We start from the raw sequence: 25,674 nt of genomic DNA, 5'->3' as shown, positions 1-25,674 counted from the left end.
CAAAGCCCTTTGATTGAATCTCAGCTGTGGAGTCCATCATGGAACACCTTTCTTATAAGCACGTTTGTATTTATTTATCATCTCACTGGATTATAATGCTTTTTATCCAGGCACCCCATCTGCGTTCTCCATGACGTCTGACATGCAGGAGGAACTCCATCCATGCTGGACCCCTTTCACATAGAACAGAATAGAATACGGTGTTGTCGTGGACCAAAGAAAGGACTGCACACACCTCCAGCTACCGGGTGTTTCAGACCCTGTGATGAGCTGTATTACTTCAATTCAACAAGAATTTACCACCTTGAATTTAACCAAATATGAGCAGTTTGGCCTGTTCTGGCACCAATACTCCCTACCCCTACTCTTAGAGAATACTGAGCCCCTGCTGTATACGCACAATTGTCTCTGGGGGAAATGCCTACACACACACACACACACACACACACACACACACACACACACACAACCACAGTTTAAATGAGCTTTTCAGGCCAGGTGTGATGGCTCCCACCTGTAATCCCAGCACTTTGGAGGCTGAGGCAGGAGGATTGCTTGAGCTTAGGAGTTTGAGACTAGCCTGGGTAACATGGCAAAACCCTGTCTCTATAAAAAATACAAAAATGAGCCAGGTGTAGTGGAGCAAGCCTGTAGTCCCAGCTACCTAGGACGCTGAGGTGGGAGGATCACTCGAGCCCAGGAGGCTGAGGCTGCAGTTTCACACCACTGCACTCCACCCTGGGTGACAGAGTGAGACCCTGTCTCAAAAAAAGAAGTTTTTTCCTTAAGGCTGAATCATCCCATTAGACACAAGACACACATTCCTGCAGGAGTTAAAACAAGGTTACATGATGGAGCATGAGTCAGTGCCCAAGCAAGGCATAACTTAATGTACACTAGATGCTCAAGTTTGTTGAACTGAACTGAGAAAATGATACAAGTATTGTGAAGACAAAGAGGTGACTGACGGCTGGACCGGGGAAGGCTTCCTGGAGCAGGAAAACTGGACTTACACTGGCTCCCAAGGATTTGGAGAGGCTTGGCTGGGTAGGAGAAGGGAAGTGTATCCCAACCGTCAGAGAGAACGAGCAAGGGCTCACTCTAAATGCGGCTTCTCCAGGGACAGAGGTGCCTGCCCACAGACATCAATAAGATAATCCTAGAATCCATCAGTTATACAGGGCTTGCCATGTGCCAGGCACTGTTCCAACTGCTTTTCATCCATGAACCCAGAGAACCCCATCTAAGCTCCATGATGTAATAGTGATGAGGCAGATTTACCAGGAGAGACAGGTATGTTCTCTGACAAGTGCACACATATCTGCAAACCATTCCCTCTCGCTGAATCTTAACTCTTCCCCCACGAAATGTGATATGGAAACATTTGTTTTCATTCATGCTCTTAAAAAAGTAGAAAGCAGTACCTGGGAGGAAAGTATTTAAACCGACAGAAGATTGGGCATGCCTCTTAAAAAGCTGAAAAGGGCCTAGGCACAGTGGCTCACACCTGCAGTCCCAGCACTTTGGGAGGCCGAGGCGGGCAGATCACGAGGTCAGGAGTTTGAGACCAGCCTGGTCAATATGGTGAAACCCCGCGTCTACTAAAAATACAAAAATTAGCTGGGCATGGTGGCACGCGCCTGTAATCCCAGCTACTCGGGAGGCTGAGGCAGAACTGCTTGAACCTGGGAGGTGGAGGTGGAGGTTGCAGTGAGCTGAGATCGCGGCACTGCACTCCAGCCTGGGCAACAAGAGCAAGACTCCATCTTAAAAAAAAAAAAAAAAAAGCTGAAAAGGGAGCAGAAGGGGGAACAACAAAGGAGACACCTGGGTCCTGGATTTTTCTTCATCACGTTACCTCTCACCCCTTACAAAATGAACATCATTATCTATTTGTGTAGAAATAACTTCAAGATTCCCAGACAAAGGGTGTAAGTGCAGGACGCCATTATCAGAGGGTAAGTGCCCTGGTCACTTTCCTTGAAAAGCACACCTGGATTTGGGGGGTTATATTATTGCTATGAATGTGGCATCATTAAATTTAAAGGTCAAAAAGTGATTTTACACTAATAATCACTCACAAAGCGGATGTCTGTCATGTCAGTTAGAAGAAGCAAAGAAAATTTCAGTTCTACAACAGCAGAGAAAGCGGTGCGTCATTACGCCATGACAGGTACCTGCCCCGGTCACTCGGATATTTCAAAATGAAGTAGAGCTTACTAAGGAGAGCATGAGGAAGCGCTTGTAACGGGGGACTTCCAAATAAATATTTACAGGGCAGTCTCACAGCTCTGTGGGGCTGCCGATTGCGGGCCTGGTTTTGTTTCTGGAGGCCTCCCAGCTGCAATACAGAATAAAACTCGTGATTTCTTGCTGGAGTATAGCTCCAAGGAGAACTGGTCAAGCTCACTCCTGCTGGGAGATTCTCCAAGGGTGTGGCCTTCCATCCACTTTATGGTGTAGAGCAGGGATGGGGAGAGAAGAGGGCCTGGAGGTAGTAGTCTTGACAGGACAAAAAGACAGTCATCTTTTTGATAGGACTGTCAAAAATAAAGACCAGGATTACAGTCCAAAATGAAGCAGCAATCAGGTGTGTCCAAGGACTGTGAGGACTAAAGCAGGAGTCGGAGTGAGAAGGTGAGGGGAAGGTGCACCTATGAGATGCTGGATTCCGGGTCCGGCCCCGTAAGCTATCTGCAGAAGTCCAAAGTGAGTCCCTGCCCTTGGTTAGCATGTAGTTTGCAGGTGAAGCAAATGAAATCATGATACAGAAAGGCGTGTGACAGCCACCTGACCAGGGCACAGACAATGTGTGCTCTGGGAGCAGCCGGGACCACAGTGATCAGTGGAGTGGCAGAGTCTCAGCGGGTTTCCACTGGAGATGATGATGGGATCCTGGGACAAGGGAAGAGATGGATGCTTGCTCTGGTGATGGGATGGGAGGCTGAATGCCAAGGGGCAGTGAGCATGCTGGTCCGGCCAGCAGAGGAGGGGAGTGGGAAAGGAGGTGCACTGGAAGCCAGGCTGTGCAGAGGCACACGCGCAAAGCTAGAACTCTGGACTTCCCTTGCCAGCAGTGAGGCACTACCAAAGCGGGCTGAGGATATTTCATCAGAATAGAAAACCAAGAACATTGGAAAACAGACCCTAGAGGAAAAAGACTTGAGGTAGGATGGTGGCAATATCAACAGAAAAGAAGGACTTGGTAAAAGAAAGGTTATGTGGGTGATTTAACAGAATCTGGGGATCCAAGGGGGTGCAGTGGAGTCTGAGCTGACTCCGTGATTCAGAAATAGAAACACCTCCACAAAAACATACAAGCAAAGCATATAACGAAATCATTCAACAAGGCAGTTTGTTTGGGTGTTATAAATTTTCCTTTCATAGGTATAATGCTAGCAATCACATGTTCCAGAATGCTTGGCCTAGATTGGAAAAAAATGTTTTAGGTGTTTCTATGGTGAATAAGTGCATAAGAAGAAATGGGTTTAAACACGCAGAGAAAAGAAGGAAATGTGCACACCAGCTTTAACTCAGACCCATAAGCACCAAGATCTTACTGATATATTTCATAGGGAGGCTGAAGGTCAGGGAACTGGGATCTGAAGTCAAAAGGTCATGGAGAAGAAATATCTCAGAGATCCTGCCAGGCTGAGGTTGCTGATCTCTATTGGTTCTATGTGACGCAATTACCAATCGCATTATTCAGATAGCAGCTCTGGCATTTACAGGGTAGGAAAACGCCTTTGTTATTCAGGGCTACTGCTTTGGTTTGAATGTGTTCCCTCCAAAATGCAGATGCTGAAACTCAATGGCCACTGTGGCAGTGTTTGGAGGTTGGGCCTTTAAGAGGTGATTAGGTCACCAAGGCTCCTCCCCTTGCGAATGGGATCAAAGCCCTTATAAAACAGGTTTCACGCAGGGTTCAGCTTGTTTGCTTTCCACCGTGCAAGGACAGTGTCCTCCCCTCCAGAGGACGTAGCAACAAGACATCACCTTTGAAATGGAGAGCAGTCCTCACCAGACAACCTGCTGGCTTGGATTTTATGGCTTGAACTTCCCAACCTCCAGAACTGTGAGAAAAAAAAAAAAATTCTGTTCTTTGTGAATTACTGTCTATGGTATTTTGGTATAGCAGCACAAAGTTAAGACAATTATTTTTAAAAAACGGATCCAAAACATATTACTGAACCTGAAAGGAGAACTTAATCTGCCTGTTTAGATTGTATTTTAGAGCCGCTAAATAGCTCCAGTTGTATGAATTTTAGCTGATAAATGTGGAATGAGGATGGAATTAGAAAAATCATTTTGCAACTCCTGGAGAATTATTTGGCCAAGGGGAGAAAATATCACTTGATGAAACCATTAGATAAAAGGATAGTAAAGAATTGTATAGTGGATGGATTAATTTGTTACCACCTGAATCCACTGATCAATCTTAGCATCACCAAAGTAGGATAACTAGACGCTGAGTGCCATCGGATGCAGAAGGAATTATTTTTGACTACCTATCAACTATCCTTGTGAAACAAAACAAAACCCCACACACTCAAGCTGAATCTAATCAAGCCTGCAAAGTTAAATCCCATTTCATGCGGAAAAACAAGGGACAGAGGAACAAGTAAAGCAGTCAGCTGAATCTGGGGTATGGGAAATTCTACAAGCCTGGACCCAGGATCTTCAACAAGTCAATCATAGCAAAAGAAAAAGATGGTAGCAGAAAAATACTATAGATTAAAAGAGATGTAGGAGATGTAACAATCACATACGAGGTGCAGACCTCGTGTATCCATACTCAGCCAAGACAACTGTAAAAAGGTATTTCTGAGATAATCCAGGAAATCTGAGCGTGAAACGGCATTGTGGATGGAAGAAAAAATGTCCACAATTTTTAGGAATACAAAACTGAGGTGCACATGAATTAAATGACCTAAAACCTAATATCTGAGATTTCACTTAAATCTAGTCACTCCTCTGTATGCACAAGATGTTAGTTCCAGGATCCCCACAAATACCAAAGTCTGTGGATGTTTAAGTCTGTTACGGTCAGCCCATGGTATCCCCAGGTTATAAATCCCCGGGTTATAAATCCCCAGGTTCAGCATCTGCAGGTTCAACCAACTGCAGATCAAAAGCACCGTTGGCCCAGCATATCCACATGTTCTGCATCCAGTTCAATCAAGCACAGATCACTCAATGCAGAAGGCATGAATTTGGAGGGCCAACTGTATCTTCAGCAGATTTTCAGCTTCCAGCAATGGTGGCGTAGCTTATTTCAGACCAAGCAGCTTATCTGCTACTGAAAACAGGAAAACATGGACCAAAAAGTATTTTTAAGAATCTGTTTGAAGGTATCAAGGAGGCACTAAGGCAGCAAGACCTTGAAAAGTCAGGATCCCGGAAAGAATGGAAGGGGAACCTTGTATTCATTGGTGCTTTTCCCTTTGATGATCTTCTAGTAGACACAGGCTCACCAGCTGAGCAATGTTTTTGGCAGTCTCACAGAAAAGGAGACACAGAAACTGGAATTCAGGGATCAACAATGATAACAAGGAGCTCTAGTAAACATCCCTGGCTTTCGATTCTGACCACCAAAGGACTACAATCTATCTAGGCATAGTACAGTAACTTAGAAATAAAGCAGCCACTACAAAGAATGAATCACTTCAAATCCTGATTGGATTAAGGCATGATCTCTTTCTCTCCTGATTCCCAGAAGCAAAAGTAAACATCTCTGAAGGAGACAACTTCATCCCCAGCCTCAACTTACCTCACATTTTCTGTATAATGCTCTGCATTTGGTAACATTATAACCCGGCATACGAAAAGACAAGAACCCTCTGAAAACCAAGAGAAACAACACAGACAGTGAGACAGACCTGCAGGTACTGAAACAGTAAGGTTCTCATACACGGACTTTAACTCATAAATGTGTTTCAGAACTTAAATAATAGGTAAGAATTTTAGCAGAAAACCAGAAATTATGTAAAAAATAACCAGTGGAAGTTTTAGAACTGAAAAATAGAAAACTAAAATTAAGAATTTAACCGCTTAGCATTAGATTAGTCAGAGCTGAGGAAAGAATTAGTGAACTTCAAGGTAGGTCAAATGAGTATCTCCATGAAAAGACACAGAGACAATGGAATGGAAATAAACAGGGGCACAGGTCTCTTATGTGTCAACCGGAATCTCAAATGAGAGAAAGGAGAGAATGGGGCAGAAGCGATAGATAGATAGATAGCTGTAATGGTGGAACGTTTTCAAAACTAAAGACAGCAAGTCACAGATTCAAAAATGCTAAGAACTGCACAAAGACTAAAATAATTCAACAAAGGGAAAAAGAAGAAGGATGATGGATAAGGTAAGTGTGGCAAAATCTTGATAAGAATTACTGAAGCTGGATGATAGACATAAGAAAGGTCATATTACTCTATTTTTGTGAACAGTTGAAAATTTTCATAATCGGGGCACTGGATTTTACTTTTTCACTTTTAGAAATGATGGACTTTGGTAGATAGCCTCAAGTTTCAAAAGATTTGGAATTTTACTAAATTTTGAGCCTTCTGTAGAAATAAAATGATACATTCAATGAACAGTATACAACAGCCTTCCAATGTTGTTTCAAGACATTAGACATAGACCTGATAGCTAGAAAAATAGCAGAGGGAGCAACAGCCCACATTCAACATTAAAAGGCTTTGTTTTAGGTCTTAAAGTAAACGTAGAAACTCAGTGTTATGTCAGGAGTAAATGGGCAAAGAGGCAAGAGAGGCACATGGAGTCAGTCATCTGATGTTCCTCAGGCTCTGTTTAATTTAAAGCAGCAGTTTTATGGAAGTTATTTATGCCTTTGTGGTAGGATAACTTTATTTGTAATATGATACATTTTTGTTGCGGCCGGGGGGGTGGGGGGGAAGGTCCTAACATGAGGAAACAAAACCAAAGTGGGGGGAGGGGAAAGATGAGCCCTACTGTCAAGAAACCACCTCAGAACAAGGAGAACTATTTCTTACCATGACCTTAATTAACCCAGGCTGTTACTCTGGAGAGGTGCTGTTTCCCAAGTGGGTGATGATTCATTGCTTCTCCATCACCTCTACTGCTGTGCTCTGCTGGTGACAGGAGATCAGGGCCATGAATTCTTGTTTCCAAAAGAAAAAGAACTTGGGTTCCAGCCCAGACGGAACCCTTGGCTCTTATTTGGTCCATGATATGTGCTATTGGCTCCACCTCATTAAGAAAGATGGATCTGCACTCCCCCATCTCTACGTGAGTAACTGAAAGAAAATTCGCAGTGTCACACAGAATTGGACAATGTCACAGTGAGATTTTGTCTCACTGCAATGAAATTTTTATTGCATTTCTTTTACTCCATAAACTGAGATACATTCTACTTCTCTTAAAAACTTTCACCAAATAGGTCCTTCACTCAAAAGGTGGGGTTTAGGTCAGGCGCCATGGCTCACACCCTTAATCCCAGTGCTTTGGGAGGCCAAGGAGAGAAGACTGCTCCAGGCCAGGAGTTCAAGGGCAGCCTGGGTAACACAGTGAGATGCCATCTCTACAAAAGGAAAAAAAAATTTAATTAGTCAGCCATGCATGGTGTTGCATAGCTGTAGTCCCAGCTACTTGGGAGGCTGAAGTGGGAGGATCACTTGAGCTCAGGAGTTTGAGGCTGTAGTGAGCCATGACAGTGCTGCTACACTTCAGCCTGAGTGACAGACAAGACTATCTCTAAAAATAAATACATAATTTTTTAGAAGTAGGGTTTTCTTACTCTCATTATTTTGACAATTAAGAGTTACTTGCACATGATCCATTATTAGAATCTTTAATCAGATAATAAGAATAAAAGAGACTTTCAATTATCTGAAATGTCCATGTTATTCACACTTAGGAGCACAGAGGGTAGGAAAGCAGTAGATAAATTAGAATGAAGGAGATAACAAGATGTGGGCTGAAGACAGGGCTCTTCCAATTAGCTGAGTGACTATTCACAATTAATGTGATAAGTGATTGGAGAGCATCTGGAAATGTATACAATTCCATACAAACACAAACTAGTATTAAGTTTCCAGTGCTAGTAAATGTATGGTAATTAGTGGAATGCACTGTTACACCCACATGGAGATTACACGCTGGGGGAGGGGGGAATCACTAAAATAAAAAGCATGATAGCATCAAAATGGTTATTTTCCACAGCCAAAAACAAACAGACAAACAAAAAACCACTTGAACTACTTCTACATTTGCCTGTTTCTTTTAAAATACAAGTGGCATGGGCAGCAACACAGAGGAAAGCCTGGAGTAGTTGAGATGATTCTGGATGAGCGTCCTCATTAAGGGAAAGACCTCGGTTCTTATGTTGAGATGATACTGGATGAGCGTCCTCATTAAGGGAAAGATTTATGTTGCAGATAGGGCTAAGCATCCAATAATGAACCAAACTTGGGTTTTGGTCTTTCCTTCTAGAAAACACACTGAGAAACTACTGCCTATATTTGTAACTTTTATATTAAGCGTGTTCAATTATTTTCATTTCATTCTGGACTTAAAAGTTTCCTCACTCCCTTGCTCACAAGCAGGCTGGCTGGCAGAAGGGAAACCTCAGGGGCTGTGTGGCTGGCCCTCAGTGTGGCACAGGGGTGAGGACTGGCCAGCATCTTCCAGGCGGGCAGGACGGTCCTCCACTTCATGTAAACAGTTTCCTCTTGAAGACTCATAATAGTGATAATGGTGTCCTTTTGCCTGTCTCATATAAGACAGCACTATTTTTTTAGGGTATGAAACATTTGATGACATCTTGAAGGATTTCAGAAAGACTGGCTACCACGACTGAAGTATAAAATAACCATAATTTAGTTTAATACATCCTTGAGAAAAAAATGGTAATGAGATTTTCCCTACAGAAACTGCATTTATCCTGTAGTCTATCCTTATTATGTGGGCAATAAAAGATAAGGTTCTGAATGTATACACTAAAGCCCTCAAAAGATGGTCATATCATTGAGGTCATGCCTCAAGAAGAAACTTACAGCAGAAATTTTACAATTTTCATAAAAGTTTAAATTTATTTGAATGTTGTAGTTCGAGTTTATAAAAGCTGGTTTACATTCTACTCCTAGAAATGCAGCAGGCATGGTAGCTATACCGATTCAATGGAAACATACTGAAAACAATGTAAAATGCTTGATGAAATATTCTAAAAAGCAGTAAGATGCTGGCAAAATAGTAAGGCACTGTCAGGCCAAAATGTGAGTGAAGAAGGACTCCTGACAAGTAAGCAGAATGGCCCAACTGCTGGTCTGCCTGGAGCCTCTGTCCTGCCCTGCTCTGCGGGGCTTGGGGGACCAAAGAGCAAGTCCACTGTCTCCCCAGCAGGATGGGGTCTAGCAGGAAATCCTTCCTTTCGGCCAACTTATTTGGAATGGTGAGTAAGACATGACTGCAGATAACAGAAGGAAACAGATTATATTCAAAAGAGTCACAGAGAGCTGACAGGCGGCTGCAAGAGTGGAAGCTGAAAGCCGGTGGAACGACATCTGCCATGTGCCGGAGGAAAACAAACTCCTCCACTAGAATTCTGCATCCCAAAAGACATCTTTCAAGAATAAGGTTGAAGAGCTGAAGGGTGCAGGCTTCTGATGATGATGAAAATGTTCTAAAATTGACTGTAGTCATGGTTGCACATATATTTAAATATATTGAAAACCACTGAAGTATACACTTTAAACGGAGAAATTGTAAGCTGTATAAATTGTCTCTCAATCTCTTAAAAAGGATAAAGACGAAATAAAAATATCTTTAGACAAAGAAAAATTGAAAATGTGTCACCAGATCTTCACAAAAGGAATTTCTAACATTCTAGGTAGAAGGAAAGTTATCCCAGATGGATGGTGTAAGATACAAGAAAAAACGGACAAAGAGAATGCTTAATATGGGCAAATCTATGAATACTGACAAAATAATTTTTGTGGGTTAACAATATGGTAAAAAATTAAAATACACAATAATCGTAGCATATACATCAGTTGGAAAAACGGTAAAAAATTAAAATACACAATAATCGTACCATATACATCAGTTGGAGAAACAGATTCAAGCGTTCTAAAGCCTCTCCACATCCATAAAGCGCCTGAGAAAGTAACATACTTTCTTTACAATTCTTTAACAGTTCATCTGTGACTTACATATCCTTCACAGTATATGATTTATTTAATAATTTTAAACATCTGAAAAACTGATTTAATGTTCTAATTTCTTAGTATAAAGCCACTTTGCCGAGAGCAGTCAGGTTAACAGGTAATCTAGGGATTTAATGATCTCAGAGATTGAGTGTTAAATCAATAAGAAAGTAACACTGTGGTTCAAAAATACCTACCTACCCTTCCCTTGCTTGGAAAGAAAAGATGAGAGTTACAAAAATTAAACATGAATAAAAATCTGCACAATTTACTTTAAAATAGAAGATGAAATATAGTTTGGCATCAGTGAGCTCACCAAGCAGTATGTATCTGTATCTACAATGTTGTTTAACACTATCCTTACGCATTGTTGCTGACATATATAAATACAAACTTGTAACCAGTGTTACTGGAACTCTTACTGAAATCAATCACTACAGATGCCAAGTACTCAGAGCCCACAGACCTTGAAGACGTCACGGGATGGGTTTTCCCAGCACAGGTGTTGGGAGGTTCTGGGAAGCAGAGATGTTCTCCTCTTTGAAGATTTTCGAAGAAAAAATACAGCCTGTTGTGGCAGAGTAGCTAGCACTGCTGAGAGGCAGAATCATGAGAAAGTGAGGCGATAGCAGAGGTTGGTAAACTTCACCTCAAAGCCAAATCCCAGGAGCAACATGCTTTTGTAAATAAGGTTTTGTGAGGACACAGCCGTGTCCATTCATTTATATGCTGTCCACGGTTGCTTTCAAGCCACAAGAGCACAATTAAGTAGGTGGATGTATGGCTTGCAAAGCTGGAAATCTTTACTACCTGGCTCTTCACAGAATAGTTGCTGACGCTTGCTCTACAACAAAGGAGCTACTAAAAATAAGAGGCGAGGAAGAGGATCCCTTACAAAAATTATCCTGTAAAGGACAACCATGGGTATGTCTTGGAAGTGGGGCTGCCTAGTTGTCTGTGTCACTAGCAACAATAATGGTAATTATAGTAACAGCAGTTCACGCAGTTAGTGCCTTTGCTTCATGTCAGGCACTGTCCTAAGGACTTTTAGTTCAATTTATTCTTAAAAAAAAAAAAAAAAATCTTATTCAAGCAGACACTGGTAATGATGGTATAAAGTAATTAGTGATTCTTGTCCATAGAAAATGAGTACAAGACTAGTCAAAATTGCCAAAGGCAACCACTTCAGGGCATCAGAAATTGATCTAAGGTAGACAAAAAATTGAGAAGTGTTTGTTTTTTTAAAATAGCTATATTTTAGGGTAAGAAAATCAGGATTCTATGGTCTTCTTGCCTGAGGCTATTTCCATCTACCATTCACCCCCAAGTCAGCCTTAGAAGGAATGAGACCAGCTCTCCACATCACCTGGGTAACTGGGAAATTGCATGTACACAAGGGGGACCCAAAAGAACCTCGTCAAAAGTAAAAACCAGGGGAGATTTGAGGACCTTGGATGTATCTTCTCACGCACAAGTGACCAGCGGAGTGGAAGCCTTATAGGCTCAAGGTATTTCCTAGAGGTCCTCTGTGTCTTCTGCATAGCTTCGTGGTCTGCCCATATCACAAAAAAGAAGAAGAGTAAAACACTAAGCAAAGACAACACTGATGAGCTCCACTGCGCACTCCACACTCTGCAGCTGAAGTCCAAGCAAGTTACAAAACCATACACCACAAAATGCCCACCAACAACTCTCAGAACAAAACAGAATGCAGAGTTATAACACGTTATTTCAAATGTTCACTTCCCAACTCAAAACCAGGAGATATACTGTCTCTACACCCTGCCCCCGCCCCGCAAAAAAATAAAGACAGAGGGCAGGATAATGATACAAAGTGTCAAAAGAAAGTATCAGCCAAGATATCTGTACCCAGAGAAACTGCCATTTAAAAATGAAGATGAATGTAGTAAAGATGAGTCTTCCTAAATTAACTTAGTGAAAGTGTAATAAAAATCCAAGCTTGATATTTGTAGATATAGACAAACTGGTTCCAAAATTTCTATGGAAACACAAAGGAATCAGAATAGTCTGAGCAGTTCTTAAAAAGAATAAAACTGAAAGGCTCACACAATCCAATTTTAAGACTTACTAGAAAGCCACAGCACTCAAGACGGTGTGGCGTTGGCAAAGAGATAGACACGAAATGAATGGAACACAATAGAAATTCAAGAAATTGATTCACACAAATGTAGCCAATTATTATTTCTTCTTTTTTTTACAGCATAAGAACAACTCAATGGAGTAACCATGGCATTTTTAACCATCCTCAACAACACCTGTTATCTACCTTTTCTATTATATCCATCCCAGTGGGTGTGCAGTGCTCTCTCACTGTGGTTTTGATTTGCATTTCCCTCATGGTTAATCATGCTGAGCATCTTTTCATGTGTTTATCAGCCATTTGGATATCTTCTTTGGAAAATGTATAGTCCAGTCTAGGAAGGAAAACGAACTTCAACCTGAACTTCATAACTTGTATCAAGGTCAACTATGAGGCCATGAACTCAAATAGATCATTGATCTAAATACAAACTTGTAAAAATGTTAGAAGACATAGGAGAAAATCTTCATGACCTTGAGTTAGGCAAGAGTTCTTATATATGACACCAAAAACACGATTCATAAAAGAAAAAAAATGGAAAAATTAGATTTCATCAAAATTAAAAGCATTTACTCTGTAAAAGATACATTTAAAAGATGGAGGCCTGGCTTGGTGGCTCACACCTGTAATCCCAGCACTTTGGGAGGCCGAGGCGGGTGGATCACCTGAGGTCAGGAGTTCGAGACCAGTCTGGCCAACATGGTGAAACCTCGTCTCTACTAAAAACACAAAAATTAGCTGAGCATGGTGGCGGCGCCTGTAATCCCAGCTACTCAGAGGCTGAGGCAGGAGAATCACTTGAATCTGGGAGGCGGAGGTTATAGTGAGACAAGATTGTGCCACTGCACTCCAGACTGGGCGACAGAGTGAGACTATGCCTCGAAAAAAATTAATTAATTAAACTTTTTTAAAAAGAAACTATGTCTGATACCTATGTGTTCAGAGCTTTCTTTGCTCAGGCACCCTCTTCCTCTCACAGCCTCTGAAGGCCAGGTAAAAAGGCTAGTTCTTTACCCCCCCTCTAAACCAATTATGTGTCACTCCTTCTAGATTGTGGAAGTATATATGCATTTCCTTTACTTAATTATAGAACCAAATCCCTACTTAGAGGTCAAACCACTGTAGTTCCTTTAATCTTGTTCCCAGAGGAGACCCTGCAGCCATGAATAATCTTATTTCGTACTTATCAACTTGTAAGATTTTGACAGTTTTTGGTAATGCACAAACAGCCATAAATACTGCTCAAGCAGTATTTCTCCAAGGGAGGAAGAAAGGGAAAAAGATGAGGGAAGAGTAAACATTCATGAGAAGAAAGATTTCTCCCCTTTGGGAATCTGTTTATTTTGCCATCGTCAAAGTGAGTCAGGAATTCAAACACCTGACAGCACAGAAGTGGCAAAACCATTTGGGTTTGACTTGATGGTCCTGAGAAACTGCTGGCCATGCTTTTCAAATTCTACAAATATAATTAGTGGCTTGTTTGCTATTTTGGCAATTTAAAGCAGGGGGTAGGACTGCCTGTGACAAAATCAGTAATTGAATGATTAAACTAGATGCTCATAGTCAAAGTGGCATCTGGCAATGCACCTCTAATACAACATTCCCATTTTTAAAATACCTATTGAGATATAAAAACAGATTTAAATATAAAAAAATTAAATTCAACTTAAAACACTTTAAAACTAGGGCCAATGCCTGAGTCTAGAAAGAGACCACCTAATGCCAGAGTCTAAGAGGTCTTCTGAGCTACAATTTTGCTGAGGTCCATGCACAGTGAAATGCTATGAGGGTAAGACGGCCTGCTTGGAAAGAGTGACAAGGACCCTTCACACTGTCTGGATCATGGATCGGAAATCAAGTCTGCACCAAGCGAGAATCTGCACAACTGTCTGTGCACCATGTGGGGCTGGCTTCCACAGCCGACAGACTCACTCACTGCGGTCCCTCTCTCCTCAGCCAATTCAGACCTTTATTCCACAGACAGACTTTAACTCCTGGGAAAAAGCAGGGTAGAGAGTGGAGAGACTCACTCACTGTGGTCCCTCTCTCCTCAGCCAATTCAGACCTTTATTCCACAGACAGACTTTAACTCCTGGGAAAAAGCAGGGTAGAGAGTGGAGAGACTCACTCACTGTGGTCCCTCTCTCCTCAGCCAATTCAGACCTTTATTCCACAGACAGACTTTAACTCCTGGGAAAAAGCAGGGTAGAGAGTGGAGAGACTCACTCACTGTGGTCCCTCTCTCCTCAGCCAATTCAGACCTTTATTCCATAGACAGACTTTAACTCCTGGGAAAAAGCACGGTAGAGAGCAGAGAGAAGTGGTGGGAATGGCGTCACACTGAATACTGGCCTCAGCAGATCTCATACATAATGTGATAAGAGAAGGCTGAGATACGAGGAGCCTTGACAGAAGTACATTCTATAGTGTTTAGTTTTCAATGTACTTTGTTTCATGTGCCAGAAAAGCAAGATAAGAGAAGATGCCATTTCAGTCAACCAGTTCCCAATAGATAAAAACACCCTGGATTGTGAGAACGGGCTATAGGCTGAGCATCTCCATCTGCTGTCCAGTTACAGATCTGATGAGGGAATCCAAAGAGCACTGAGTCAAGGGCAACGTGTGTACTATTTCCACCAGCAAACATTAATACTGAATGTTTTCACACTAAAATGGGGGAAAAGGCAAGGATGTCTGCCATCCATACTCATATTCAATGTAATACTAGAAGTACTGGCCAGTGTCATAAGGCAAGAAAAAAAATAACAGGATATAGAACAGAAAGGAAAAAATAAGCTGCCCCTATTTACAGGTAACATGATTGCCTACGTAGAAAATCCCAAGGAATTTTCAAAAACATTTTTAGATCTAATAAGTGAATTAAGTAAAGCAGCAGGACAAACTCAACACACGAAAATTAATCATGCATCTACAGACTAGCAAGATATACATGAAAACCAAAATAAACACAGTAATACAAAATTACTTAGGTATGAATTTAAAATTGAATACTTAGGTACACATCTAAAAATACCATGGACAGTATCTGTATACTAAAAGTACAAAACACAGATGAAAGATCTAAATAAATAAAGAGCTATACTGTGTTCGTGCACTGGAAGACCCAACATAGTGAAGTTGTCGATTCTCTCCAAATTGATATATAGGCCAATTTCTATCAAAACTCCAGCAAGAGTTTTTGTAGATATAGACAAGAGTATTGTAAAATTAGCACGCAAAGGGAAAGGAACTAGAGAAGCTAACACAATTTTGGAAAAGGAGTAAAATTGGAGATTCATGTGATCTGATTTCAAGTGTTTCTACAGAAGTACACTACTCAAGACCAGAAGTAGCAAGCACTAGTTCCCTTGCTAATTCTGGGATGTTCACTTACCACACTGCTCCCCTGTTCCCAGTTTTCCACTGTACTTTGGAAAAGCTAGTTTGGAAGCATTGCAGGAGAGGTATCTAAGCATCTGTGTATGTCAAATGGTTGTTCTCGTCATCTACTGCTATGTAAGAAACCACCCCAAAATGGAGTGGTATAAAATAATAACCATTTTCTTTTTTTTTTTTTTTTTTTTTGAGATGGAGTCTCGCTCTGTCGCCCAGGCTGGAGTGCAGTGGCCGGATCTCGGCTCACTGCAAGCTCCGCCTCCCGGGTCTACGCCATTCTCCTGCCTCAGCCTCCCGAGTAGCTGGGACTACAGGCGCCCGCCACCTCACCCGGCTAGTTTTTTGTATTTTTTAGTAGAGACGGGGTTTCACTGTATTAGCCAGGCTGGTCTCGATCTCCTGACCTTGTGATCCGCCCGTCTCGGCCTCCCAAAGTGCTGGGATTACAGGCTTGAGCCACCACGCCCAGCCGACCATTTTCTTAAGGTCACATATTCTGTGGGTCAGAAACTCAGAAAGGGTACAGCAGGGATATCTCCCATCTGTTCTATTATATCTGGGCCTCAGTTAGGATGACTTAAATAGCCAAGGGTGTCTCAAAACAGCAGCAGCTCGAAGATCTATTTCCAAGATGACTTCTTCATTTTCACCTCTGGCCCCTGAGCTCAAGTGACCAAAAAATGAACTCGAGTAGGGACTATCGACAAGAGTACTTAAGTGGCCTCTCCTTTTAGGTTCTCAAAACATGGCAGCTTGGTTCTAAGAGGGAATGTCACAAGAAGGACCTTTCTGGAAAGCCGAGTTTTGCCAAGGACCAAGGCAGAAGCTGCAAGGGTTCATCTACCTTAGCCTTGGAAGTCACACTGATTCATTTCTGCTGCATTCTAGCAGTTACAAGAGCATCACTTAGGGAAAACGAGATTCAAGGGGAGAGAATTTAGACTGAATTTTTTTTTTTTTTTTTGAGATGGAGTCTCACTCTTGTTGCCCAGGCTGGAGTATAGTGGCACAATTTTGGCTCACTGCAACCTCCACCTCCTGGGTTCAAGGGATCCTCTGGCCTCAGTTTCCTGAGTAGCTGGGATTACAGGCATGCACCATTGTGCCTGGCTAATTGTTTTGGGTTCTTAGTAAGGATGGAGTTTCACCATGTTGGCCAGGCTGACCTCAAGGTTGGATCAGGTGGATCGTTTGAGGCTCGAACTCCTGACCTCAAGTGATCCATCCTCCTCGGCCTCCCAAAGTGCTGGAATTACAGGCATGATCCATCACGCCAGGCCAGACTCAATGTTTGATGGGGAAACGATAATCTTACGTTACAGAGAGTGTGGAAGTGGAAGAAGAGATATTGTAGCGGACATCTTTTGAAAATACAAATTGTCACAATGGTTACAGTAAAAAAATACAGAAGCATTTAAAAAAAATCCTCCACTAAAGTAATTTCCACTTTATCCAGGTATTATGTTATAACCTCAGAGCACCTCTAAGTCCTTTCAATCAACAGACTAAGTTTTTATCACTCACATGGAAGGTTCTATTATACTTGCAGACGCAATACTGTGCCTTTCACATGCTCCCTAACTAACAAAGTAGTATTAGTTTACACTCACTTCCCTGCTCCCACCTTTTGGGTGGGTGATTCCTCACCATGAGGATCCCTTTGCCCAACCGCTCCCCATCCCCTTGGTGTTTTCTTTCAAAGACAGGGCACCCCTCCCCCAGAGAGACAGCAAGCAAGTGAGAGAGACAGAGAGCGAGCGAGCGAGAGAGCGAGCGAGAGAGCGAGCCAGAGAGCGAGCCAGGGAGCGAGACAGAGGGAGTGAGAGAGAGAGAGAGCAAGGGAGCGGGGGGGGGGAGGGAGTGAGAGACAGAGTGAGGGAGTGAGAGAGTGTGAGAGCGAGAGAGAGCGAGAGAGAAAGAGAGTGAGGGAAAGAGACAGTGAGAAAGTGAGAGTGAGAAAGTGAGGGAGAGAGCAAGAGAGCGAGACAGCGAGAGCAAGAGAGAGAGTGAGAGCAAGAGAGACAGCGAGAGAGAGAAAGCAAGAGAGAGAAAGTGAGAGCGAGTGAGAGAGACAGCGAGAAAGAGAGCGAGAGTGAGAGAGCAAGTGAGAGCGAGTGAGAGACAGGCAGACAAGGTCTTGCTCTGCCACCAGCTGCAGTGCAGTGCTGTGACTATAGCTCGCTGTAACCTCAAAGTCCTTGGCTCAAGAGATCCTCCTGCCTCATCCTCCCAAGTAGCTAGGACTACAGGCGTATGCCACCATGCCTGGCTAATTTTATTATTTTTATTTTTTGTAGAAATGGGGTCTCGCTATATTGGCCAGGCTGGCCTCAAATTCCTGGCCTCAAGCAATCCTCCCATCTTGGGATTCCAAAGTACTGAGATTACAGGTATGAGCCATGATGCCCAGCCAGAATTTTCTAAAAGAGCCTTTTAGGATGCCGCTATACCACAGTTATATTTATTTTAACTTGTAGAAGTTTTTTTTTTTTTTTTTAAATCACTATTGGAGACACTAGATACTACATCTATTACCTAAAAACTTACCATGATAACTAGTTGAGAACAAAGCTTTGTAAGAATAAGCACTGAGCTGAGTTGGCATGTGGACAGGGGGATGGTGGCAACAGAATATTAAGAAGAGAAAGAAGGCTACAGAAACCTGGGTATGATATCAAAACAACAAAGATTATACCACCTAATAACTGTAAGTACAGTAAGTATGACACCTTTATACACCACAAGCCAAATTCACATCCACTGCTTCATTAATTAAAGCTGTACAGTGTATTATTATGTTGCTAACGCAATGTAGAACCCAAGGTTCCAAGAGGCTCGGTGATTTGGCCAAGGCTGCACAGCCACGGAAGGGCTGAGACCAGAACTCAGCCTGTGCTTCCTGAACCCAGGCTCTCTCCAGTCCACGTCGCTGCCTCCCTGAACCTCACCTAATGGTCGTGGACATGTTAACTTCTTATCATACAACTGAAATATTTCCAATCAATGCAAGAGCCCTAACACACTCTGAGACCACTGAGTATGAACATGCCAGCAGCCCAGCATCACCCACCCCACAGCGCCCACCAGGTTCCACCTAATGGTCATGTACATGTTAACTTATCATACAACTGAAATATTTCCAATCAATGCAAGAGCCCTGACATACTCTGAGACCACTGAGTATGAACATGCCAGCAGCCCAGCATCACCCACCCCACAGCGCCCACCAGGTTCACACGTGAAGCCAAATTCATCCCTTCAAACAAACAAACAAACAAACAAAGTGTTAGAAAAATGTGAAACCAGTGAATCTGCCAGCATGGTTGTTTCACATAGAAAACCTGGAATCCAACATCCAAATAAACAGCAGAATACTGTTGCTACCAGCTGTGATTCCATTTAAGACACCATTTGTGGAAAATATTTATTACAGTCTTCCATTTTCTCAGCACAAAATCAAAGAAAACTGAGAAATGTGAAATGACGTTGTCTTCAAAACTCCGGTCATAGAGTAACTCAGCTCTCGTGGCTATTCTCCGAAGACGCTATTGATGTTCTACCAGGTCGATGGAGTAATCTAATTCGCCAGCAGGAAAAAATGCTGGCAAACAGAATTGTGTTCATTAGAGCAGTATCTTTACAACGCCTTCTTCCCCTTTCATTACTTTTCAAGATCACACATCGTGCCACAGGGCCGACCCACAACCTTGCTATGCCCTGGATATTTCAGTATTTTTTACAGTTGGAAGCAGATTTTTAATGCTTTTGCAAATTACAGCTCTTTTTGCTAAAATGGGCTCGTTTACGCGGCTGGGGAAAGGCGGTCTCTCTGCCTCCCTCTCTCTGAAGGCGTATGAGGCAGCTCTTCACACGCAGCTCCCATTACTTCAGGCTCATGAGTTCCTGCGGGGGCAGAGTCTCTTCCACAATCAGTTCATCAGACCAGGTGCTGGACCAGTTCACATCAACGTTGTGAAGTAAGCATCATTCGTCTTCACTCCCTTTCCATTCCTCTTAGTTCCTGACAATTTTTCTCTTTCCCTTGGGCTGAAGGACTCACCAACGGCCTTCTTAGTGTGGCCTCACAAACGCTGCCTTCGCCACAGCAGCTTCCCCCAGAAGTTCCCTCTTTACCCAGTCAAACTTCCAAGCCTCCTTTGGAAAATCTGATCTCATCGGGGTGTTAAAAAAAAAAACCACCTTATTAGATGAAATTACAGGTGTTAATGATTAATAATTTCATAGATGAGTTTAGATTTTGAGGGAGAAATTTTTACTAACTGAAAACAATTTTTAATGGGTAAAATTTGAGACAACACAACTACGTGCTGCATTTTCATCTGTGGGAAGGAAAAAGATTTTGGGGCACAAGCGACTCCCAGATTCTTCAAAAGCAAACCACAGAGAGTGGAGATTCATGTGTGTGGCAGAGGTCCAAGCACACTGTGGGGAGTCGACTTTCCAACTGGGCAATGTACTGGCCACGCACTCAACCTCGCTGCTGAGTGTCCTTTAAATCATTAGTCCTGTGAAGCAAATGCAAGATGCATGGATGGGCTTGAACCACCTGACCAGACTGGCACAGGGAACAGGGCGAGGAGAACGGTGAGCACAGGGAACAGGGCGAGGAGATCGGTGGGCAGACTAGCACAGGGAACAGGGCGACGAGAACGGTGACCAGACTGGCACAGGGAGCAGGGCGAGGAGAACGGTGACCAGACTGGCACAGGGAGCAGGGCGAGGAGAACGGTGAGCACAGGGAGCAGGGCGAGGAGAATGGTGAGCACAGGGAGCAGGGCAAGGAGAACGGTGAGCACAGGGAGCAGGGCGAGGAGAATGGTGGGCACAGGGAACAGGGAGAGGAGAACAGTGTGCAGGGCACCTATGAAGCACTGCTTCTACTTTCTGAGCTGCTGGAATAGACCACAAGCTTTGTGGTCTGCATTCCTCTACTTCTACTCAGCATTCACATGACTCGGCAGGCCAGATGTTATTCCTGCCTCATGCCTACTAGGTTAAAGGAGGGGGGATGCTTTACTTCCAACTACTGAAATGAATCACAGATTGTTTAGAGCCAGAAGGAAGCAGAGATCACCTACTTCAACCCTGTTACCTTAAAGATGATGAAATAGCCTAAAACACCAAAAGCAATGGCAACAAAAGCCAAAATTGACAAATGGGACCTAATTAAACTAAAGAGCTTCTGCACAACAAAAGAAACTACCATCAGAGTGAACAGGCAACCTACAGAATGGAACCTACAGATTGCAGAAAATTTTTGCAATCTACTCATCTGACAAAGGGCTAATATCCAGAACCTACAAAGAACTCAAACTAATTTACAAGAAAAAAACAACCCCATCAAAAAGTGGGCAAAAGATATGAACAGACACTTCTCAAAAGAAGTTACAGACACATGAAAAAATGCTCATCCTCACTGGCCATCAGAGAAATGCAAATCAGAACCACAATGAGATACCATCTCACACCAGTTAGAATGGCGATCATTAAAAAGTCAGGAAACCACAGGTGCTGGAGAGGATGTGGAGAAATAGGAACACTTTTACACTGTTGGTGAGACTGTAAACTAGTTCAACCATTGTGGAAGACAGTGTGCCTATTCCTCAAGGATCTAGAACTAGAAATACCATTTGACCCAGCCATCCCATTACTGGGGATATACCCAAAGGATTATAAATCATGCTGCTATAAAGACACATGCACACATATGTTTATTGCGGCACTGTTCATAATAGCAAAGACTTGGAACCAACCCGAATGCCCATCAATGATAGACTACATTAAGAAAATGTGGCACATATACACCATGGAATACCATGCAGCCATAAAAAAGGATGAGTTCATGTCCTTTGTAGGGACATGGATACAGCTGGAAACCATCATTCTCAGCAAACTATCGCAAGAACAGAAAACCAAACACCGCATGTTCTCACTCATAGGTGGGAACTGAACAATAAGATCACTTGGACACAGGAAGGGGAACATCACACACTGGGGCCTGTTGTGGGGTGGGGGGAGGGATAGCATTAGGAGATACACCTAATGTAAATGACGAGTTAATGGGTGCAGCACACCAACATGGCACAAGTATACATATGTAACAAACCTGCACGTTGTGCACATGCACCCTAGAACTTAAAGTATAATAATAAATAAATAAATAGCCTAGAAAAGTTGCCGTAGGCCCATTAAGGCCATGCAGCAAGCTTTAAGCCCCTCAGATCTATCAACTTTGGTACATAAAAGGTGCTTAATAAGTGTTTGCTAACCTAGTGGCCGGATTCCTGACATCTGCTTCCTGGTTTCATGCTCCTTTCACTGTAACTCCCTCCCACACCCACCATCCCCACTCCCACATTCTTCGTTCCAGTCTCTGGTGGAAAATAATCACAGACCATGCCAGAGTCCAGCATAAGACCCCAAAGTGAGTTAGGGGACAGTCCACTTAGTTATTTATGACTCTAATTACATGCCAAGCAGTGTATCTTTTGTTCCTACCACAGGCTTCAGAAACTGGGCCAATTCTTTCTTCCTTCCAGGAGGAGGTATGGACCTAGGGGACTGAGGAGGTGGCTGTCAGGGAAGCATTCCTGAAGTTTCTCTATCACAGAGTGTCCTTTAAAGGTGATGTCAAGAACTCCTCTTGAAATACAGCACCAGGAGCTTTGGGAGTCCGGGATGCTTGCGGATGACGCCCCTTAATGAAATGTAGGCATGACAAGGTGTACCGTAGCACTAGATTCAGACCATGACAATGTGCCATCTTCAGGGACCTGAATTGCTATTATGATGTAAGTCCTTTCAGAGATATTTGTATAGGCAGCTCCCTAATGAGGCAAAGGTCTCCACCACCCCTCACGTATACATGTAAAATTGTTGCACAGAGGAACAGAGGCCTTTCTAACCAAACTAGCAGGGGCAGGAATGGCACCAGAACCCAGTATATTTTTGCACAGACTCAGGATTTTTAACAATCTGCAATATTGCAAGCTATAAGCAAGGAAAGATTCTAATAAAAAAATATAGACCAAGAAGCAAGCCATAGTCAATATTTGATGATAGAATTCAATGAATGATTGGGGTAATACAAACAGGGACGACCACAAATTCTTGATGTTGGCCTGAGCGTATCGTTTTTATTTATATTTAAGTACAATTGTGTGGTCTGCATTCTGGAAATTTCTTTGAAAGTAAATATTGGTGTCAGACAAATGAAGTCCAAAGAGAATTTTATAAGCCCTATATTTTACCTATTTCCACTATTTTCCAATTCGACTCAACGCAAATAGCTGACTTATTTCACTGCTCCCACATTGTTGGCACAAAGATGGTCTATGGGTTAATGGATTTCCCTGCCCAGGGTTTGTACTTTCTAGCCGGCAATTTTAACTCCTTACATACTATTGATTAAAGAAAAATCCCATCTCTGGTGGTGTATCCACCTTTGGAAAAGTGACACTAGAAATCATTGACCAGTTTATCCACGTATTTGTTCATTCATTCATTCACGCATTCACATTCCACATTCCACATTTACTGAGCACCCACTATGTGCCAGGCACTGCAGGGATACGCTGGGAAATCAGGGAGACCACAGTTCCTGTCCTCATGGATCTTACATCACTGTGGAAGGGCCAGACACTGGAAAGTATTAACAAGTCTGGTGAGTACTGGGCAGGCTTCAAAAGGGATCTATAGTAGTCAGAGCTACTCTAAACTACAGAGTCAGGAAAAACTTAGAAGAGACATTCTGTTTGGGGGCTGGTAGATGAGTCAAAATTAGACTGATGAAGAAATAGTAGGTGCAAAAATCCCTGAGGCACAAAAAAACTATACTGAGAATTCAATCAACTGATGGAAAGTCAAGAGTGTCCCAAGTATAGAAGGAGAGTTGCAGTGAAGAATGAATGAATGAATGAATGATCTACCCTATTTACCAGATTAGCGGAATCAATCCTGGTGATGAATGGGGCAACATGAGCAGGGCCCACTCTTACCTACCCACTGGGGCACTAGGGCCAAGTGAGGGGAGAGCCCCCAGAGTCAGGGTCAGCAAAGCTTTTCAAGGGCAGCGTCTGCATCTTGAGGGCAATTGTATTTTATACACTTGGCTCCAAACCAGGCACACAGTTAGCACCTAAAAAATGTGGATGCTTTTAGAAAAGACAGAGTCACAAGCACACAATTAGAGAAAGCCTCTTTTGGTCAGAGGGAGAGCCTCATTTCTGAAGGAGGAATTTTTGCCACAGATAAGCCACCATGGGGGATGAGCATACTCTTTGATTCTTTGGCTCAATCACTTACATGGACACTGCTAATTTTGCGAAAGATGACTGAACATCTTTACGGGTCAGTCCATATTTGAGACCTAGCTGTAAAGCCAAATTTGAATCCAAGACTGGATGACTCTGTTCCATCTACTCATCAGACTCATTCATTTCCACTATAAAATGATCTTTTTCTGCTTAATTTACTCTGCATTCCTTAGCAAACTGTACTTTTCAGTTGCAAAATATCACATCTACCTCAAAGCCCAGGGAGAATAAAGGTAGGTGATACAAACGACCTTTTTTTTTGTGATTGTGGATATGAATTTGTTCTCTCTCCTAAGAAACGACGCGCAGGAACTGGGGAGAAAGGAGGCGGCCATTAGTGAAGCTCCCCACCCAGGCTGCATGTCTTCAATAAGCCGCACCATGAAAAAGCTACGTCCCTCCCAGACAAGCAGTTCTTCCCCGGTATCTAAGGGCTCAGTGATTTTGTCAAGCTGGCCACTCTCTTCTTCATCCACAGGGGACACCTTTACTAAACTACTCTGGGCATCTTGTGGGGAATAAAATCAGTGGGGAAAAACAGAGCCTGTTATGTCACCTTGGAAAAGACATCTGGTAGGTAGGAGATGCTTTCCAAATTCCTCTCGGGCACGAAAGTACTACTTACGACACTTATTAATGTCACGGATCAGTTTATCCTGCTAACGCCATGAGGATAAATAGCAAAACAGCACATGGAAACGGCAGAAGTCCCAAACTCAGGGCATGGTGACAATGTGTCTCTGTCAGTAATCGAGGTTTACGTGCTCACTGTCTGTGTTGTCCTTGAACAGAGCTGTGGAGCAGGGATGGCCAGACAGATGATCATTTTCTGTAGGTAACAAGTTTATCTGTCTCTTAGGAAAGGAATGGGGGGAGAGGACGGGTGAGAGAGAGGGAGCCTGTGCATGCTCATGCGTACATCGGCGGGTATTTGTTCTGTAGAAATTCAATTTGTTCAACAAAAATTCTGGTCTCTTTAGCTTTCAGCCAGATTGCTGCTGATACCCAGGGGTCACATGTGTTTAGAAGCCACTGCAAACCGCCTCCTCTTGCCTTCTCCGATTTCTGTCTCTAGAATTATCGCTGCCTTTTTCTCCGAGCTACTCCCTTCCCCATTATCAGCTCTCCTCTTATGCTTTCTGGTAGTTCTCACTGTCAGGCCAGGGACAGACCATCTGATTAGACTGTTTTAAACATTCTAATTTTAAACATCTGTGTGTGTGCGCGCGCGTGCACGTAAGCGGTATATGTATTCCCAAAAGGTTGTTCGATCAAATTTGATTATGTCCTCTTTCTGGGCTTACTCTCAAATATATATGAAAGAGTGCTGACTGTGTACCCAGGGAGTTTACAACTGAGCTGACTCATTCATTCATTCATTCATTCATTCATTCATTCATTCATTCTCTTCAAGGAGTATTTACTGAGAACCCACTATCAGCCTCTTCAAGGACTATTTATTGAGAACCCACTATCAGCCAAGCACTCTTCCAGGTGCTAGATACTGCTTGAGATGAGTGTTACCTCAATTAATCCTCACAGCAAGGTAAACATTATTACTCCCAACTTACAGATGACAAAATTGCATCTCACAGAACTTAAATATAATAATGGGCCTAAGCCACATTACTAGTACACTGCAAAACTGGTCTGTATC

At 42.8% G+C, this 25,674-nt stretch overlaps 1 protein-coding gene across 8 annotated transcripts in view; it reads right to left on the bottom strand.

Annotated features, from left to right (window-relative positions):
* The window catches only part of SMYD3 (SET and MYND domain containing 3), a 763,302-nt gene that overhangs the window by 21,605 nt on the left and 716,023 nt on the right, over positions 1-25,674 (bottom strand).

Source organism: Macaca mulatta, chromosome 1 (assembly GCF_049350105.2).
Source record: "Macaca mulatta isolate MMU2019108-1 chromosome 1, T2T-MMU8v2.0, whole genome shotgun sequence".
Lineage (NCBI taxonomy): Eukaryota > Metazoa > Chordata > Mammalia > Primates > Cercopithecidae > Macaca > Macaca mulatta.
This window is presented reverse-complemented; position numbering and strand designations above follow the sequence as displayed.